This window comes from Giraffa tippelskirchi, chromosome 6 (genome assembly GCF_054371585.1).
Source record: "Giraffa tippelskirchi isolate mGirTip1 chromosome 6, T2T-mGirTip1v1.2.pri, whole genome shotgun sequence".
NCBI lineage: Eukaryota > Metazoa > Chordata > Mammalia > Artiodactyla > Giraffidae > Giraffa > Giraffa tippelskirchi.
In genome coordinates, this window is record NC_137280.1 from 75,953,058 (window position 1) to 75,972,417 (window position 19,360).

Below are 19,360 nucleotides of genomic sequence, written 5' to 3' on the forward strand. Positions count from 1 at the left end.
CACCTCCCAGGGCAGAGGCTCCTGGAGGTGCCAAGGATGGAGGCCCAGAGCCTGGCCAGCACAACTCCCAGGACAGGAACCAGTCGTGGAGCTTGCAGCCGGTTCTCCTCTTTGCTGCCCAGAGGTCCCAGAGGATGGGGTGCAGCAAAGCCCTGTGGCCTGTTCTCCTCTGTCCCCAGTCCCAGCCCCTAGGGCATGTCGGGCAAGCTGCCTTCATTTCCGGGCCTGCTCACTGGACTCTAGGACCCTGCCCACGATGTCCTCTGGGAAGTGAGCCCAAGCTGGCCTGTGGCTAGAGTGTACCCTGGACCTGCCATCGCAGGCCACCTTGCTGCCAGGCCAGGAAGCCCAGGAAGGGGCCAGCTCCTCACTGTGGGCAGGACGGTGAGGCTGCTCGGCTTGGGTCTCTCCTTGTGCCCCAGGGGTGGAGGGTGGGGGCAAGGCTGCATGTGGCCACCCCGCCCAGCCTCACTCGCCAGTCCTTGTCCCTCTGGCTCCTCTCCCCGTGGGGGCCTCCAGCTCACATCTTCCCAGGATCCTCCTGGGGGCAGGCCCAGGTCCCTGTCCTGCTCCCGAAGCCCTCGCGCTGCCTCTGATCAGGGCCCCTCAGAGCCAGTGCCTTCCATGGAACTGTGGTCCAGGGTTTCAGCCCCGTAGCCCCCAGACCTAGGCTTGCCGACACAGCAGGGAGGGGCCTTGGGGAACTGGGGTGGAGTGGGGGTGTCGGGAGGCCAAGGAGGTGGCCCCGGGCCCAATCCCGTCCCCAGCATCTGGAGCCTCTTGAGAGGCGTGCCCAGCCCCACAGCTCCCACCCCTGCCCAGAGCAGCTGCAGGTCAGAAGGCATGGATCACGGAGGGGTCTGCAGACACCTGAGGGTCGCCACGCTGCGTTGACCCCAGTCCACTCTGGAAGGTCGCTGTGAGGGCCACAGTCCTGGCCTCGGGTCCCCTCTGGCGCCTCCCCGAAGTGTCCAGCTCCTGTGAGGACCCTTGTCGTCAGAGCAGTCATGTAACCTGCAGCCTCTGAGACGCCCCACTGCCCCATCCCCTGGTACCTGCCACGTCCAGGCCCCTGTCCTGTGCCGGACGCTGGCCCCTCATCAGCAAGGGAGCGTGACCCGGGCTGGACCAGGTCGCAGTACTGTGCCCAGTGCTCAGCACAGAGAATGAAAGGCAGCAGGGGTCACCTCTATTATGGGTCGCGTTTGTCCCCCTTAATTCATATATTGAAGTCCTAAGCCTGAGCCCCCCATAAGTGGAAATAACAACACTGCAGATGAGGTTACTTAGATGAGGCATGCTGGCGTCGGATGGGCCCTGACTAGGGTCCCTGTAGGAGCACAGATTAGGACACACACACACACACACATGCACACACGTACATACACGCACATGCATGCACACACACCCAGAGGTGATGTGAACACACAGGAGAAGACACACTGGGAATGGAGCGGAGTCTGGAGCGAACTTACACTCAGCCCTGAGATTCTGCCCCGGTCCCGGCCTCCAGAGCTGGGAGTTGATCCGTTCTCTGTTTAAGCCGCCGGCCAGTGAAGCTGGGTCCTGGCTGCCAGTGCAAACAGAGACGGTCTGCAGTCTGAGAACTCAGCCAGGTAGAGCAAGTGAAGAAAGGGCTCTGGGATTTCAGGGCAGGAGGAACACCCTGAAGCTTCCTCGGGCAAGCCCTAGCTTCTCCCCTCTTCAGTATTGTGGGGGCGGGAAGGGGAGTAAGGCAGAGCCAGGGCGGAACCCACCCCGGACGCCCAGGCTGGTCTGTGAGGTTGCGTTAGCCTAGGAGAGACACCCCACCTACACTTGAGTGCTGGCTCTCCTCACGTTACTGCTAAGTCACTTGGTCGTGTTCGACTGTTTGCAACCCCGTGGACTCCAGACCGCCAGGCTCCTCTGTCTATGGGATTCTCCGGGCAAGAATACTGGAGTGGGTAGCCATGCCCTCCTCCAGGGGATCTTCCCAACCTAGGGATTGAACCCACATATCTTGCCTCTTATGTCTCCTGCATTGGTGGGCGGGTTTTTTTACCACGAGCGCCCCCTGGGAAGCCTGGATGTCTTTATATTTTGCTCCACATAGGTTTTTTCTCTGTAATAACTGCAAAAACAGAAGTCATAAATAGCAACACTGTGGTCTGCATCAGGAGCTCTGCTAGACAGAGGAGGGATGCTGTGCCCAGATTGCTGGGGCCTCTCTGTCCCCCCCCCCCCACGCAGTTCAGAGTTTAGACAGTGCTGTCCCCAGAGGCATTGTCCTTGGCTGGCCAGACACACCCAGGGGTGGCCCGCCTGTGCCCCCGGCCAGGACCCCACTGGGAGAGCAGGGAAGGCTTGTCACAGGGACTTGGGGGTGCACAGCGGGTGGGAGCCTCATCTGGACACAGCCACAGAAACCCTTGCAGTCAACCTGCCACCGGCTTTCCTGTCTGGCTGCATCTCTTCACAGCAAGCCTCCTCTGGACAGCCCTCCTCCCTGGCAGATAGCGCCCCAGCCTGGCAGGAGCCCCCAGGTTGTCCAGCTTCCCTGGGGTCGCCCTCTCTTCCCATAGGACGCCGTGGCCAAACCCCCATCCTCACAGCCCCTGAGGCCCCTGCAAAGCTTGGGCCCCACGGACCTCAGGTCACAGCCCTCCTCACTGACCGCCAGCTGCACCGGCCAGAGCTGCCTCATGTGGCCTTGGGCGCGGGGTCCTGCTCCTGAGCCTCTGACCGGCAGCTCCCAGAGGCGCCACCTCTGCCTGGAACACAGCTGGGAAGAGGCAGGACCACCCTGACATGTGGGCTTGGGCACACGCCCTGCCCTCCCCTGGGCACCTGGGCATCCACCCCACCCCTAGCCCACCTCTGGGGCCCTTACCAAGCCATCTGCCCTGGCCACAGTCCCCTCGCCCATGCCCTGTGAACCTTCACGCACCGAGTCTTGTGCACCCCACCCTGCCCACCCTGGGCCCTGGGCCCACATATACCCTGTGAACACACGCCCACTGAGTCCTGTGTCCCCCATGCCGCCCACCCTGGCGGGCACCGCAGGGCCCTCAGGCCCCAGCCAGCCCCCCACAGCTCAGCCAGGAGCCTCTCGCCCGGTCAGCAGCATTGGGCGTGTGCCAAGGGCCTCCCTGAGACTCCGGCCCGCTGGAATGAGCCCCCACCTGGGGGCTGAGGGAGCGGGCTCCCCACCCACGCCCCCGCAGCCTCACCTGGCCTCTTGTCTGCGGGCTCGAAGGCTCCTGCAGCCTCACCTCCACCTGCAGTGCCCACTCCCCACCTACCACCTGGGTCTGCAGGCCATCGCTGTGGGCCAGGGCTCAGCCCAAGTCTCAGGAGGACCGGGGGTCCCACGGTGATCGCTCCCACCTGGCCCGCAGACCTGAACCCCCTGTTCCCCCAGCTGGGTGGCTTGGGTGCTGGGGGTCCTTGTGAGGCCTGCAGCTTTCCCCACTGTCCAGCCGGCTGCGGGCAGCATCCAGGGGCCCGGGGACGCTGGGGGTGGGAACGCGTTTTGTCCCAGCTCTGGGAGGCGGGGATGTGGGTGACCTTTACTCAACCAGAGCTGCCACCCCCACACCAGGGCCCACCCCACAGACCCCAGTACCTTTGTCCTCTCTGAGGCCTGGGGCCTCCACCAGGCCCAGGAGACCCCTGGCGGAAGCAGGGCTCCTCCCCCCACCCCAGGTGGCCCAGGCTTAAGAGGGGGTTTCACAGGGACGCGGCCTGCAGGAGGGGTACTGAGGGTGGCTCTGCTGTGGCGAGGCTAGGGGCCCACGACAGGGTGGAGCCCTGAGGCTTACCCCACCCTCTCACCACCGCTGCGCGGGAGGCCAGGGCCCCGATCACGCCTGAGGGCCCCTTGGAGGTTACTGCCGGCAGCTCCCGTGGCCCCGCGGCCCCACTGCCTCATGTGTACCTGCCCCGTCTGCCCTCCAGCCCAGCGGGGCCAGCAACGGTCCCCCATGTCCTGCCAGCCACCTGTTGCCCAGGAAATGGGAGGCAGACCTCAGCCATGAGGGCAGGGGCTGGGGAAGGCGCTGCAGCCTTGCAGCTGCACCCTGCCCCCCTCAGTCGCCTGCACAGTGGAGGGGTCGGAGGGCTGTCACTACCCACCCAGGCCGTATCCAGCCTCCCTGCACTGCTTGCTGTGGGGTGAGGGGAGCTGCTGCTGGAGATGGTGCCAAGCCTTCCCTGGGGGTCGGTGTAAACAGGGGAGGGCAGGGTGCACGCTTTGGAGAGCCCCCTCCTGTGGGATCGGGGCGCCGCCCCTGCATTCTCCCCTCCCGCCCCCCGCAGAGGCCCCTCCTGCCCCAGACCCTGGACCACCTGAGCGGCGTCTCCCTCCCTCCTCACTGACACCCCCTCAGCCTCCGGTCCCCCACCCTCAGGGCCTGGACCCTGCCCCCTGTGGCTCCCTATACCCCGCACTGGTGGCTCTTGCTTCCAGGAACCACACACTTTGGCCACACCCGGACTGGGGGCAGGAGCCCCGCCTCCGGCCTGAAAACCCTGCACTGGGCAACGGCTGGCAGAGGGGCCCGGGTCCTGCGGGCTCACAGCTTTCTAACGTGCGTTGCGGTGGGTGATCCGCATCGCTTCATTCATCTGCTGATCCTTCTCCCCAACACTGGCCTCTACTAAGGGGTGGGCACTGTGTCCAGCAGACACGCCAGGACTTTTGCATGTCCACGCCACGCTGGGCTGCAATCTCCCAGGAACACCCTGCCTGGGAAGGAGGTGCCAGAGGTCAGGTCTGCAGAGGAGGGGACACAGGCTTCGGGGGAGCCCAGAGGTGCAGTCAGGCCCTGCCCGTGGCCCCAGCCTGCCTCTGCCCAGGCCTGTTTTTCACAGGGCTTATGCCGCTGTTGCCCTGGGAACTTCCATCAGAGAATGTGGGGCGGGGCGGGCGGGCCAGGGCAGGCTGATGGACGCTGTGAGTGGACCTGGGCCAGGCGACTCCCGGGAGGGGCTCTTCTGCCCCACACTCAGCACAGCCCACCCTCCAGCCCCAGGCCACATGACAGCCTTGGGGGCTGGAAGGGTGTCCCCTCCTGCCCTGCACGTGGCAGGGTGTCCTCACAGGGCCCAGGGGTCCCCAGCTGCCCACCTGGTTTCTGGGTCTTGCCCCAGCCTCACCCTTCCCTGGGTCCCCACAGGGAGGGGGTGAGTGCCCGGGTCCCCACAGGGAGGGATGAGTGCCCGGGTCCGGATGTGTCCCCCATCAGCCTCTTGTCCAGCTGGCAAGGGCCCATGTCAGAGTCGGGAGGCCAGGGAGCCCGGGAAGACCTCGGAGCAGATTTGGGGAAACCTCCAGCCTTTCCCACTGGGTAGCTAGGGCCGAGGTTCTGGTCTGAGCCACGCTCCTGCTGGCCAGGTCAGCAGCCGCCGCCCAGCGGCCCGAGACGGCCTCGCCCTGCCTCCGTTGTGCACCCTGAGGCTCCTGTCACGCAGGGGCCGAGCAATGTGGGTGATCGGGATGGACGGCGGTGGCAGAGGCCCCGGCCCGGGTGCCCCCACACCGGCCATCCACCCGGCCGACTCAGCTTGCTGGAGCCTGCGGCCATGCGTGCCCATTGTGTGTCCATCCTGGGGCTCCTTCTCAGTGCCGTGCCCGGGCCTTTGCCCCCCTCCACCACACATATACACTTTGCAAATGCTGGGGCCCCTGCCCACCTGACCTGGCCCCCCAGAGAGGGGTGGGGGCCCAGGAGGGGCAGGGAGAGGGCCCTGTGGCCTCGCCCAGGCCCCACTCTCCAAGATGGGGCTGAGCCAGAGGGCAGATGCCAACTGAGCCAGACTCAGCCTTCAGACCAGCCCGGTCACACCGGGCCTCACATCGGAGCTCCGGCTGTTGTCAGGGTGAACGGAACTGGTGAACACCCTGTGTTGTGTCCCGAGTGGCGACAGGCCCGAGTCGGACTGGGCTGGCCCAAGGTGGGCCTGGTCAGAGTGGTGTGGACAGGCGAGCTTTGGCACAGTAGCGCCCGGGTGGCTGGGTGCCCGGAGCAGGCGGTGAGCAAGCAGAGACTGCCCAGGAGGGGCAGGAGGGACTGGGGGTGGGGCCCTTGCCTCCACCTGGCCTGGGCTGAGGGCACGGGACACCGTCCCTCCAGTGCCCGAGGCCCTTCCCACTCTGGAGGCTCTGAGCCCCTGCAGATGAGCTGGGATGGGGGTGCAGGGGGCATCCTCTGGGGGAACTGATTGAGGTGGAGGCCTGTCTGCCACTTTCCTGATTTTCAGGGAGCGTACAGTGAAAGAAGAGGCTTTTCTTGGTCAAATGCAAAGATTTACCCGGGAGAAGATGTAGCTAGAGTCCTGGTCTGTCACTGTCGAGTGCGTGTGTGTGTCTGTGTACTTGACAGCCCTGAGCATGTGGGCGAACCTGAGGCCCAAGGGAGGGCGACCGTGTGCCAGGAGCGGGTCTGGGCAGAGGCCCTGTAGCCCCTGTAGTGACAGGCAGAGCTTGTCTGTGTGGGTCACCAGAAACAGTGAACTGGGGGGCAGTCTCCACTGGGCCAGGGCTGGCCACCCAGGGCTGGGTCGCTCTCTCCCAACCTGCTTTCGGGCCCCCCATCTGCCCCGGAGGGAAAAGCAGGGAGAAGGAAGCCGCTTGCTTCTTCTGGAGCCTTAGTTGCCTGGGCGTTGAACAACTTCCAGAAGCTTTGGCCGGCCTCTGGCCTCACTCCCATGCAGCCCCCTTGAGAGTCGGTCAGACCCTGTCTGCCGTCCATCCCCTTGGCCCAGCGTCACGCTACTTGACCCGTCTGCCCCCTGCTGGGCAGGGCTGAGGGCCTGCCTTCCTGGGGAAGAAGCCTGTGCGTCTCAGGCCACGTTGAAAGCCTGTTCCCTATACCAGTTTCTCATCTGTGGACTTTGCTCTGGTGGCCATGACACAAAACTTCAGAAGGTGCTTTCGGCAGAAAAGAGGCTGTGCCAGCCCGTGTGCAGAGCGGCCGGGGCAGCAGGCCTTCAGGTGCAGCTCGATCCAGGCGTAAGTCTGCCGCACACGCTCTCCCCCTTTCTCAGCTTTACTTCCTGCTCTTTGGCTCCGTTCTTGGGGGGTATGTGGCCCAGGTGGCCGCCTGGGCTCACGTCTCAGAGCAGGGGAAAGAAACCCAGACGTCTCTCTCCTGGAAGCTCCAGAAAGTCACACTGGCTTCACTGAATGTCACTGGCTCACCTGCTGTTATGAGTTGAATTGTGCCCTCTCAGAAAGGTATGTTGAAACCCTAGCCCGGTACCTGCAGATCTGACATTATTTGGAAGTGGGTTTTTGCAATCGATGTGATGAGGCTAAGATGAGGTCATTGGGGTGGGCCACAATCCAACAGCCTGGAGCGCAGGTGAGGGAGCCACATGGACAGGCCACGTGAGGGGCAGACATCTGGGACTCAGCAGCCAGGACTGCAGGGGCGCCGCCCCTGCAGGTGGGCAGTGAGCCAGCCCCTGGAAGAGGCCAGGAAGGGTTCAGAGGTCCAGACAGAGGTGGCCCTGCTGACCCCGTGGCTTCCAGCCCCAGCCTCCAGGCCTGGGGGTCCTTCCCGGTTACTACCAGCTGCCCACTTTGTGGGCCTTTTTTTCAGCGGCCCCAGTGGAGCCGAGTCCATCCCGAGTCAGCAGCCTGGATGCCTGGCCAGAAGGTGGGAGGGGCGGCCCCCAGAAGGGGATGGGAGTGCGCTGACCTGGGAGCGGGAGGCTGACCCAGACATGGGCAGGACCCCCAGGGCTGCGCCATGGAAGGGGCCCCGCATCTCGAGCCTGGGGGTGGGGCTCAAGTTTACAGACGAGGTCACAGGCCGACACTGTTACACGTCTCGCATGCCTATTTCGTGGCTCAAGTCCTACTGGTTAGATGAGTACAGTTACAAAATCTCAGAGGATTCTTGAGGCTTCGGTGAGCAGAGGACACCACTAGAGAGTCCAAATCCATGTTTGCGTGATGGGACAGCGAGGCCGGCAGGCCCCCGGCGCGTCCACGTGCGTCCAGGCACCCTGCTGCCCTGCGTCAGGGCCAGTATCCACCAGGCTCCACGGGCAGCCCTCTGCCTCACTCTCTGAATCCCCCTGCCTTCTCCTTCCCCTGTGGCCTGGCACCTGCTGCCCACTGTGTGCCCACATGCCCCTCGTTACCCTCCCTCCACCCTCTGGACAGAGCCAGCAGGGGGCCACTGCCCACCACCTCGGCCTCGTGACACAGGACTCCTGTGAGGCCTGCACGGCCAGACCCCGGGGTCCCAGGACCCCCTGGGCCTGGGGCAGGAGGGGAGACTGCCCGCTGGAGGCGTGACGTGAGCTGCCCTTCATCCCAAGAAAACTCCAAGCGTTCGTGGGCCTTCCCTGGGGTCTAGAGCACTGCCTGCCGAGATGATTTCAAACCGAGGCGCCCACCTCACAGACAAGCAGGAACTGCACCCACCCCCCACAGGGGCCCAGCGGCAGCCCCCAGAGGCACAGCCAAGGCACAGCTCAGTGTCACAGTCCCTGAAGCGGGCGCTGCCCTTGGAGACAGGGTGGGCCTCAAGCCTGTAGCCCTGGTGCCTGAGCTGCTGTGGCCCCAGAGTGGGGAGCGGGGGTCTGTGCAGGCAGAGGTGGCAGAGCACGGCCTCTCCCTGCCTCATCCAGCACCCTGCGGCCCCAGATGGTCCTTCCACATGCAGTGGGCATCTGGCCCGGCCAGAGCTGCCAGGCGCCCCTGGTGACTCCAGGCTCCACATGCCGGCGGACCAGCAGGTGCTCTGTCTGGAGCCGTCGACCCGACCGCCACAGAGTTTAGGGCACCACTCAGAGGACTTGGGTGTTGAGTGGTGACCCAGGCCCCCTGTGTGTGCATAGCCAGCTCACCCACCCCCAGGACCAGGCCTGAGCCCTGGGCAGTGAGCTGCCAGCAGACGGGAGGTGGAGGGAGGAGGTGGCTCGGGGCCTCTCGGAGACCTTGCTCTTTCTCTGGAAATCACAGCAGCCCCGGTCCTGAGTGGGCAGTGGGTGGCCTGCATGAGGGGAGCAAGTGGACCTGAGCCGGTGAGCGGCTTCTTCCCACGGACCTCACCACAAGGGGTCTCCTGGCCGCTGGGGATGCGCGTGGCCCGTGCGCGCAGACACGTAAGTCCCAGGGGACGGCGGGGGTCCACCCGCAGGCCCCAGCCCTGGTGAGCCCTGGGCAGGCCTCACTGCCCGTGAGCACCCTGCGGGAGGCACCTACCACCCTGGACGTCCCTGGGCCACGCCCTTTGGCCCTCTGCCCCGCCCCCACTGTCTCTCTTGGTTTCTCTTCCTGACAGAGCGCTCTCACCCAGATCCCTGCCAGGGACTCTCTTCCCAGAAGCCCAGCCCAGGGCCCAGGTCTCCTCCCCATGTGGACACACAGGTGGCAGCTGGTACGACACAGCCATTCTCGAGGAAGAACCTGCTGTTTCCGTAGCACTTTGGTCAAAGTCTGTCCCCTCCCTTGGGAGGCTCCATTGTGTCCAGCACTGCATCCCCAGAACCCACCATGGGTTCCCCGTGTGGAGGAGGGAAGCCCCACTCCCGCCAGCCCTGCATGACGTCACCCTCAGCTTGTGGATGGGCTTGGACGTCAGCTAACCCGGGACCTGGAGGATCCCGTCCCAGATGAGCAAACGCACAAGGCTGGGGGCCCCGCGGCTGCGAGGAGGGCCTGCCGCGTCCCTGCCTGTCCCCTCCAGGGCCACCATGGTCTCCACCCCCAGCTTCGCTCCCCCGTCTCTACAACTCAGCAGCCCTGCCTCCCATCCCGTTATCCTCCCAACCAATTATTTTTTTGCTTCCAGGGAGGGTGCCAAAGACGAGCAGTGTGGCCTCGGGGGACACAGGGTGCAGGGCAGCAGGGCTCCCTCCCTCTCAAGGGGGTTGCCTGCCTCCCAGGACCCAGGCTGGATCAGCAGGCTTGGCTGGTACTGAGCACGGGGTGGGGACGCTTCAGGCGCTGATGGATCAGACCTCCCCTCCTCTGAGGTCAAAGCTAATGAAGAAACTGAGACAGGCACGGAGACTGTCTAGTGGTGGGGTCAAGACACCAGCATCCAGCCACGAAACTGAGGCCATGGCTTCCTTCAGTTCCTGTCGCCTCTCTGAGCCCCAGCCCTCCCGCACTGTGCTGGACAGGAAGGACACACGTGTGTCCAGAGGCCACCCAGGCTGGTCTCCCCAGCCCCCATGGGTTGCCCACCCTCTCTCAGGTGGGCTGGCTGGAGTGCTGAGTGAACACAGAAGGGAGAGCCTACCTCTCGGGAGCTGAGTGTGGGTCAGCATATGGGATTCTGAGACAGTGGGCAGGAGAATGGTGACAGCCCCCAAAGGGACTCACCAAACTCATGTCTCCGGTTCACCTGCTAGTACAGCAGTTTATATACAGTAAGGGCTTGTCCTCTCCCCTTCCCTGGAGGTCAGGCTGCGGGGGCCGTTGGAGGCTGGTTCACAGCTCCTCAAAGGCCCCAGCTCCATCTGTGTTTCTGATCCGCCATTCTTAGCCTCAGCTTCCATCCTCACAGAAAAAGAAAAGGCTGCAGGGGCTCCAGCTGTCACATCTACACACCAAGAGGGAAGAAGAGGAAGGCCAAGGGGCAAAAGGCAATCTCTTTTCAGCTGTGTCTCTCCCAGGTGTGAAATGGAATAGCTCCAAGGGCAACTTGGCCATCTGTCCTGAGCAAGGTCGCAGGTGCGCTCAGCTGTGAGCCTCGCTGACACACCTGCGGTCTTCAGCAAAGACTTCATTCAGGGTTATTCAGAGCCAGGGCTTCCCAGGTCGCGCTAGTGGTAAAGAACTCGCCTGCCCATGCAGAAGACATAGGAGATGTAGGTTTGATCCCTAGGTCAGGAAGATCCCCTGGAGGAGGGCATGGCAACCCATTCCAGTATTCTTGCCTGGAGAATCCCCATGGATAGAGGAGCCTGGCAGACTACAGTCCATGAGTCTGCAGAGTTTGACACGACTGAATGACTGAGCCTGCACACATGCATTCAGTGCCGCCTGGCTGGCAAGGGCAGGAGGTGTGGGGTGATCCCGGCATCATCAAGGCTGATAAAGAGGCCGCCGTCTATCCTCACTGCTAAATACCAGGCAGCTGTGGGAAAGGCATGGCGACGCCGTGTGGGCTGCAGGACCAGGAGGAGAAGGGCAGAGCAGCTGACGGGCCTGCTTTCTGTGTGGCAAAGGGGCGTTGACGCTTCCTGGAATGGACGCAATCAACGATCACAGACAGTGCCTGGTGCCAGAAACAACAGAGATCTGTTCTCACGGGTCTGGGACCAGAGTCCAAAATCAGGGTGGGGGCAGGGGTGTGCCTCTTCCGGAGGCTCTTGTAGGGGAGTCCCTTCCGGCCTGGCCAGCTCTGGGGGCTCCAGACACCTCTCCGTGCTGCCTCGTTGCAGTGGGTCTCTGCTGGACCGCCTGTCGTTGGAGTTAAGGCCACGACAACCCAGAGTGGTCTCATCTCACGCTTGATCCTACATCACAAAGACCCTTCCCCAGATAAGGCTGGGGTCACGGGCAGGGATTGGCATGCGACTCTCCTTCTGGGGGCCACCGTCACGTGCACTGGCAGGAAGAAACCATCACTTGTATTTGTGCTGGAAAAGCACAAGGGCCATCAAGATTCTCTTCTTGCAGAAAGTCCGCCATGTCAGGGAGAGGAGCATGAGCAGAGAAGCCCGGAACAGCTCCTCTTCGGGGTGCGTGGGGGTGCTTATCTCCCTACCTGCGTGCACGTGTCTCTCCCAGGAGCTCATCTGCAGGAGGTAGGCCTGCGCCCCCAGTGCCCCTCCTCTCTGGCAGGCGGGGTCTCCATGGCAGTCAGAGAGCAGGAGGGGCAGGGCTGGGTGAGGTGCCAGCCTGACATCTTCGCACTCCCTGCTCTCCTCCACCCAGAAATAACAAAATAACTGAAGAGGGTGCGGGGTGGGAGGGGGCTGGCTGAGTTAGGGGAGGGGCAGGTATTGAGGAAGTGAACACAAGTATGAACCTTCGAGTGGCCAAGATCAGATAACAAGTACAATGTGTTCCTGCAATAAAAAGCTTGGTTTATCCAATGGGAAAGAGAAAAGGGGAAAAAAGAAAAATAAAAAACAAGACATCCCTGGTGACTCAGTGGTAAACAATCCAGTGCTGGAGACACGGGTTCAATCCCTTATCCAGTAAGATCCCACATGCCTTGGAGCAACTAAGCCCATGCTCCACAACTCTTGAGCCTGTGCTCTAGCATCTGGGAGCCAAACTACTGAAGCTGGAGAGCCGGTGCTCTGCGACGGTGAGATCCTACCACAGTGAGAAGCCCACACATCGCAACTGGAGAGTAGCCCCCACTCACGGCTACCAGAGAGAAGCTGGAGCAGCAACAAAGACCCAACACAGCCAAAAATAAATAATTACTAAAAAGAAAATTTCTAATAAAGCAGAGTAAATAGAATACATGGAATAAGGTGGTAGAAATCAGTCCAAATGTGGCAGCAAATGGCAACCCACTCTAGTATTCTTGCCTGGAAAATCCCATGGAGAGAGAAGCCTAGTGGCTACAGTCCACAGGGTCGTAGAGTGGGACATGGCTGACCACACATGGCAGCAGGTGCGTGATGGCATGGGCTAAACTCACCAATTAGAAGAGACGCTTAGGCTGGGTTTGAAAAAAGAACCAACAAGACCCAACAGCGTGCTGTCAGCAGTGGGCAACGTTGGGACAGAAGCCACGTGAACTGAAGGGAAGCGGTCCTGGCCTCTGGCTGACAGGAGCCACACACAAGGTCACGAGGAGAGGGGGGCATTTTGTGTCCCGGTTCAAACACAGCCCCCAGTAGCCCCTCCATCTATAAAGCCACGCGGGGCAAACACCCACCCGCAGCACACCCCAGCAGACACCAGGAGCTCAGAGTCACGGAAAGTGGACAGACAAACAGAGGATGCAGCATAACTGTGGCCTCACCTGCTGGACACCCAGACACCATAGGTGCTTGCCCCCATAGACGGAGCACACACACCCTCTGAGTCCACAGCAGACGTCTCTGCCCACTTATCCCCAAGGAGGTTTTGGAACATCCCAAATGGTCAGTGGCACCCAGGTGATCCTCTGAACAAAAAGAAATGAAATTAATTCATGGTCACTCAGCTAATTACCCAACCTCCACCAACAAAATTCCCCCGATCAGGGACACCCCCACCGCCACTCCATGCCCTTCTTCACTGGCCGGATGTCCCCGGCCTGAATGTCAGATGGGCATGTGCTGCCCCCGGGGACCACCCCACCCAGTAGCCCAAGCAGTCAGTGGTGGCCGGGTCACCCCTTCCCTTCCCCAGCAGCCCGAACCTGGTGCAGCTGGGTCTCCAGCAGGTGGACAAAGTCTTGGGTCTCCTAGGCAGCGGCAGGCCAGCCCGCACCCCCGCTCCTGGATGGATGTTCTGTGTTAGAGAAATGAGCTTCAGTCTTATTGAAGCCACTATCCCTTGGTCTCCTTGCAGCATCAGCCTGCTCTGTGCCCTAAGGGGACATACCATCTGGTGAGAAGCTAAACAGGTTACCCAAGAACCCTCAGATTCAAATGGAGATTTCAGAGCACAAAGTGCTGAGAGCACTGATAATGGAAATAGCACATAGATTTTGCAGGGTACAGTTGAAGCAGTCTTTTGAAGGAACTGTACAGTTTTAAAGACACCTATCAGGAAATAAGGTTCAAAACAAAAGGAGTTAAGAATTAAACTCAAGAAACTGGCAAAAGAAGATTGGAGCAAACCAAAGACACACAAAATAAATCATAAATAAAAGATGAAAATCAACCAAACAAAAGATTAAATCAATAACAAACAACAAAGCCAATACTGTTTTTGGGGAAAGATCAATAAGATAAAGAGGTTTTTGGCAAGAATGATCAAAAAAAAAAAAAGAAGAGAGAGAGAGAAGGTGTTGTTATAGCCATGCATTCCGGGAAACAAGCTCACTCAGAAGGACGATGCAGATAGTGAAGTGTAGTTTATTACATCGGCGGGCCCAAGGCAGAGTATGCTCTTAGCCAAGGACCCCGACCAGCATTTGTGAAAATCTTTTATACCCCATGTGTACGTGTCTGAACCCACCACCCAACTTCCTTGTGACTTACATAAACAAAGGAAAGGTAAATACAATCACAATAACTCCATCATTCATGTGTTATGTGTTCAAACAGTCAATAATCAATAAGCCTGAGGTTACAGATAAAAATTTATGACCTGTCCGGAGGGAGTCTTATCCTTCTATTGTCATTTCCACAGGCACTAAGCACAGAGTTCAGAGTCCATTAGAGAGGTGGCCGAGCATGATCAGCACGAACAGGCCTAAGATGGAGTCCAGGCCCTATGAATTCCTTCTTCAGTGTAAACAAAAATTAGAACGGTGAAAAGGGAAAAGCTACAGCTCTAAACAAGATCTCTAAAAAGTCAAGGCATTTCATACCCAAATACGATGGCCACATTCCTAGAGACAAAATACCAAAGCTGAACTTTCAATAAATAAAATGGTGGCTAAAAGCGCTTTCCACCTCAAAACTTCCCAAACTTTTGTAAACTGAACTTTCAAAACAATTTTTTTTTTTACTAACTCATGACTTTCGTTCAAGAAAAAAGGAAAAAGAGAAAATCTACCAGCTCACGTTACGAAGCTGATGAATCATCCGTCTGAAAATAGAGAAGGAGAGTGCAGGACCCCAGGCGGGCAGGCGGCTCTGGTCTCAGGCCTCGCCCCAATCTGTGGGCAGTGTGGGGAGACCTTGCAAGCCCTGGGAAGTTGGAGCCCACCCACCCGGGACCCTGATCTCTGGACCTGGACTCTGCGTGGCTGTCCCAGTTCTCACACCTGCACACTGGCTTGCAGAGGACAGGGCTGGCCTGGAGCAGTCCCAGGTCAGTGGCCCTGAGCTCAGCTTCTTTATAGCGTGTCCTGTTCCTACGTGTGGCTGTGGCTTCCTTCATGCAGTGCTTGGGTGCAAGTGCAGGGGCGCTGATTATTCGATGACTTTGGACACTCCTGCTCTTCAGGCATGACACAGGCATGTTAGTGTCACTGTGTGAAACAGCCCCTGTCCTCGATAGACAGGATGTGGGCAAAGGATGGGGTCAGCAGCCACAAGCTACCACAACTTCCTAACTGCGGAAGCTGGAGGGTGAAGGGTGTCCTTTATTCTCCCTCGTCTACTTTAGTACGTGTTCAGATTCCCCACGATAAAATGTTTTTAAATAAAGCTAATTGGTTTCTTTGGGACTTCCCTGGTGGCTCAGTGGTAAAGAATCCACCTGCTCATACTGGAGATGCAGGTTCGATTCCTGGTTTGGGAAGATTCCCTGGAGAAGGGAATGGCAAACCACTCCGGTATTCTTGCCTGGGAAATCCCATGGACAGAGGAGCCTGGCGGGCTGCAGTCTGTGAAGTTGCAAAGAGTCGGATACAACCGAGAGACTAAACAGCAACATTTGGCTTCTACCCATCTTATTCCAGGGAAATCCACACGCGTGCACCGTGCCTGTGGATCTTTCCTAGACAGACGTGAAGATTTGCCAAGTTGGTTCTCCCTTTCTTGACTTATTCATGAAGACTTTGGTCCCATCCAGGGCCTTTAGTTTCTTCCTTGAGCCATTTTGTGACTTAAAGGATTTAGTAGGTGCCAGCTTAATCCTCCAGGGATTTAACCCTGGCGTGCAGTGTGGCCCCTGTGTAATCCTTGACTTAAGGCAGAGATCTAACAGGCTCCCATTATTCAGCCTGCTTAGGGCTGAGCAGCAGCTGTCTCTTCCCTGACATGACGTTCGGGCTCCCTGCCCTCATCCTGCCTGCAAACCACCCCATTCTTGTCTAAGCATCCCTTTCACAAAACACAACCCACATATGACACAATTCACTCCTTAAAAGTATACAGCTCAGTGTGGCTTTTTAGCATATCACAAGGTTGAGCAACCATCACCACCATATAGTTCCAACATATTTCATCATTCCCTGGAGAAACCGCACACGTTTCCACAGTCCTTCCAGACTGGACATCACTGATCTACATTCTGTGGAAATAGTTCTCTATGGATTTGCCTGTCCTGGGAATTTCATGTTGGTGGGATCACAGAATACGTGGTCTTGTGACCAGCTTCTTACCTACTGTAATGTTTTCTAGGTTTATTCATGTGTATCACGTGTCAGTATTTCATTCTTTTTTATGGCTGAATAATATTTCATTGTATTTCTAGACCACATCTTCTTTATCCATTCATTACTTGATGGACTTTTAAGTTGTTTTCGTTTTTAGCTATTATGAGTAATGCTGCTGCGAACATTAGTGTATAAGTTTTTGTACAGACATATGTATGTAACTCTCTTGAAATTATTCCTTCATATTACCTGGGCGTGGAATTGCTGGGTCGTGTTGTAACTCTATGCTGAACTTTTTGAGAAATTGTCAGACTATTCTCCACAGGAGCCGCTCCATTTCACATTCCTACTAGCAGTGAACGAGGCTCCACTTTTTCCACATCCTCGCCGACTCTTGTTATTTTCTGCTTTCTGTTTAGATACTTATTTATTTGGCTGCTTTGGGGTCTTAGCTGTGGCATGTAGGAACTTTGTGGTGGCACACAGACTCAGTAGCTGCTCCTTGGCACACAGGATTTTAATTCCCTGACCAGGGATCAAACCTGCATCCTCAGCACTGGCAGTCGGGTTCTTCTCCACTACCCCACCAGGGAAGTCCCGTAATAAGTTTTTAAGTCTTTGTAGTAAATTTTAAAATTGATAAGTGTGAGTTCTCCAATTTTGTGGTTTTTCAAGAATGTTTTGGCTCTTCTGGGTCTCTTGTAATTCTACATAAACTTTAAGATCAGCTTGTTCAGTTTTTCAAAAAAAGGCTTTTGGGATGTTGACATAGACTGCACTGTTTGTGGAGTTAACTCAGGGAGTGATGACATTTGATGAAAGCTTCCCACCTGGGAACACAATGATTTTCCATTTATTTAGATCTTCTCTAATTTCTTTCAATAATATTTTATAGTTTTCAGTATACAAGTGTTGTACTTTTTGATTAAGTTTATTCCCATGTAACGTACTCTTTTTAACATGATGGTTTATAGAATTGTTTTCTTAATTTCATTTTTAGATTGTTCATTGTTAGTATGAAATGTAGCTGACTTCTGTTTATTGATCTTACATCCTATTATCTTGCTGAACTCACTTATTAGATCTAGTAGATTTCTGGTGAATTTTCTAGGGTTTTCTGTACTTAAGAGCATGTCATCTGCAAATAAAGATGGTTTCACATCTTCCTTTCCATTTAGGATGCCTTTGTCTTTTTCTTGCCTAACTGCCTGGCTGGGGCCTCCAGCAGAGTGCTGAAGAGAAGTGGTGAAGTGGACATCCTTGCCTGCCTGATCTCAGTGGGAAAGCTGTTGGCCTCTCACCATGAAGTGTGGTGTCAACTGTGAGTCCCTCTTGGAGATGCTTTATCAGGTGGAGAACATTCCCATCTGGTTGGTTGAGTGTTTTTGTCACGAATGAAGGTCAGGTTTCTTGGAATGCTTTTGTTGCCTCTATTGGTGATCATGTGGCTTTCTTTCCCTTATTTATTTAGTGTGACTTGTAACACAGATTAAGTTTCACATGTTGAACGAACCTTACATTCTTGGCATAAATCCCATTTACTCACCGTATAATCCTTTCTATGTGCTGGTGGATTCAGTTTGCTGGTTATGGCTGCAGGCTCAGTTGCCCCGAGGCATGTGGGATCTTAGTTCCCTGACCAGGGATTGAAAGGCAAAGTCCCCAGCATTGGAAGGCAGATTCTTAAGCACTGGACCACCAGGGGAGCCCGAGAGATGTGACTCTTGCTGAGGACCCCATGTATGTGGTGGGTCACTTTCATTGCTGCTTTAAATACTCTGTGCGTTTGGCCTTCAACAGTTGAGTTAATACGTATACAGGTTTGAATCTCTTTAGATTTATCCCACTCGGAGATTGTTGAGCTTCTTGGGTGTGTAGATTAATGTCTTTTAAAATCAAATTTGGGACATTTTGGTGATTCCTTCTTTGTATCTTCTTTCTTCCCCTTCTCTCGCTCCTCTCTTGGGACTCTTATTCCAGGTATTTTCGAGTCTTAGCTGTGCCTTGCAGGTCTCTTTAGCTCTGTTTATTTTTTTAATTTTTTCTTTCTGTTTCTTTAACTGGATTATCTAAACTGACCTGTCTGCAAGTTCAGTGATTCTTCCGTCTGCTCAAATGTGCTGTTGAGCGCTTTGAGTGAATTTTTTATTCCTGTGATTATACTTTTCAACTCTATAATTTCTATTTGATTCCTTAATTTTTTATTATGTTAAAATATGCATAATGTGAAATTTGCCACTTTAACCATTTTTAAATGTACAGCTCAGTGGCATTGAATATGCTCACATTGCTGTGTAACCGCCACCACTATCTGTCTCCAGGCTGTTTGTTTTATCATCTGTACTGAAACTCTGTGCCCATCAGACACTAACTCCTCATGCTGCCTTCCTGCAGCCCCTGGTTCCCACTGCTCTACACTCTGCCTCTATGAATAACCATCCTGGGGACCTCATCTAAGTGGAACCATGCTATGCTTGTCCTCTTCAGTTCAGTTCAGTCACTCAGTCATGTCTGACTCTTCGTGACCCCATGGACTGCAGCACGCTGGGCCTCCCTGTCCATCACAGCTCCGGAGCTTGCTCAAATTCATGTCCATCAAGTCGGTGATGCCATCCAACCATCTCATCCTCTGTAGTCCCCTTCTCCTCCCACCTTCAATCTTTCCCAGCATCAGGGTCTTTTCAAGTGAGTCAGTTCCTCACGTTAGGTGGCCAAAGTATTGGAGTTTCAGCTTCAGCATCAGTCCTTCCAATGAATATTCAGGACTGATTTCCTTTAGGATGGACTGGTTGGATCTCCTCGCAGTCCAAGGGACTCTCAAGAGTCTTCTCCAACACCACAGTTCAAAAGCATCAATTCTTCGGCACTCAGCTTTCTTTATAGTCCAACTCTCACATCCATATATGACTACTGGAAAAATCATGGCTTTGAATAGACAGACCTTTGTTGGCAAAGTAATATCTCTGCTTTTTAATGTGCTGTCTAGATTGGTCATAGCTTTTCTTCCAAAGAGCAAGCGTCTCAGTTTCATGGTTTGTCCTCTTGTGTCTGCTCATTTCTCAGAGCATGGTGACTTGAAGCCTCATCCATGCCATCAAGATTTCATTCTTTGTGAAGGCTGAATAATAGTCCATCCTGTGTATGCACCCAGTGATGCTTACCATCTCATGTGTTCATGGATGCTTGTCCTCACTCATGTTACATGGCCGGTGGTTGCTGGGGCTCTGCCTGCCCTCTCCACTTCAGGA